General features: G+C 40.3%; 1 protein-coding gene across 8 annotated transcripts in view; it reads left to right on the forward strand.

The window, feature by feature from the left end:
* LOC102502420 (zinc finger protein 181) overlaps nucleotides 1–1,469 on the forward strand; it is a 14,583-nt gene that overhangs the window by 9,155 nt on the left and 3,959 nt on the right. The gene's annotated exons all lie outside the window — the stretch shown is intronic.

A 1,469-nucleotide genomic window follows, 5' to 3' on the forward strand; every position in this document is an offset into this window, starting at 1 on the left:
CCCTCGCCCCCCCCCAAAAAAAAGAAAGAAATCTACTCCTGAGATAACAGCATTAATTATTCTTTTTTTTCTTGAACCTTAGTGGATTTTCTTAAGTATCCCACTTGGGAGACAACTGCTTTAGCTCATTTTTTTATAACTAGCCTAGCACTTAATCCTATAAAAGACATAACTAAGCACTTGACTATATGCCATCAAATGTTGAATGCTGATCTTTAAAAAATTGTATAATCCTGGGGCTGGCAGGTGGTATGGTGGTTAAGAGCACTAGACTCCCACATGATGGACCGTGGTTCAAGTCTTGGATCTGGCAGCTTGCTTTCTCACTTTCCCTCTCTCTCTTTCTAGCTCTGTCCCTCTGTGGTCAAATTAAATGAGATAAATAAATAAATAAATAAATGTAAATACATTCTTAACTTCTTAACATTTGTATAATTCTATTTGGGGCTGTTGGGATGAAATGAATATACAGAGTGTATAATTTGCAGTGTTCTATTTCTAAAATGATATATAATTCTCTTACAAAATTAACTTTCCTGAAGCAAAGCTCTTACATTTGTTTATCACCCTTATTGTATAACAATGCCAAGCACATAAATTATCTAGTTATTATTACTTAACTGAGGTCAGGTTCCCAATTATTACCATGACCCATGAATCTTGTTTTTTTTTTTTTTCCCTTTGTATACCTTACAGTTCTCCTCCTCTCTGGGCCCTCCAGAGTCACCCTTAATGCTCTGTTCATGGTAATGTAGGCTTCTTCTAGCCTCCTTTCTCCAAATTCTTCTAGCCTCTACCCTGTTTTCCAGTTCCAAAGCCATGTCCACATTTTCAGGTATTTGTTGTAGCAACATTCCACTTCTCCTGTACTGATTTTCTGTTTTAGTTTGTTCGTGTTTCTTTTTAAAAATATTTGCCAGGGCGCATTTTCATAGTGAGAGAGGAGAGAGGAAAGAAGGGAGGTGGGAGAGAGAGAGAGAAAGATATATAGAGAGAAGCCTTCTGGGAGAATGGTCATGCCATAATCCTGTCTCTTCCATTTCTCTATCCTGTTGGGATTTGGGACACACATGCATAAGCCCCTGGTGTATTTTTCACGCCACTGGGTCTGGAACTCAGACCACATAGTTGGCCACATGGATCCAGTGCCCCTAACCATGGGTTGGCCCAGTCTGTTCGTGTTTCTGTAACAGATTACCAAAGACTGAGCAATTCAGAAACAAAATAATTTTATTTTTCACAATTCTAAAGGATGGGAAGTCTGAGATCAAGGAGCTGGCATTTTTGTCAAACTCATCCTTTTATAAGAAATCTACTCCCGTGACCAGCAGTTAGCATAATGGCTATGTTGCTGAACTCCCACGTAGTCGACTGCGGTTCGCGTCCTGGACCTGGTGGCTTAAAACTCACGCCGGGCGCGTGTGCGTGCGTGCCCAAGATCCCAAGAGGAGAATGGAGGAGAAGGGATT

This window comes from Tupaia chinensis, unplaced genomic scaffold, assembly GCF_000334495.1.
Source record: "Tupaia chinensis unplaced genomic scaffold, TupChi_1.0 Scaffold149922_1, whole genome shotgun sequence".
Taxonomy (NCBI): Eukaryota; Metazoa; Chordata; class Mammalia; order Scandentia; family Tupaiidae; genus Tupaia; species Tupaia belangeri.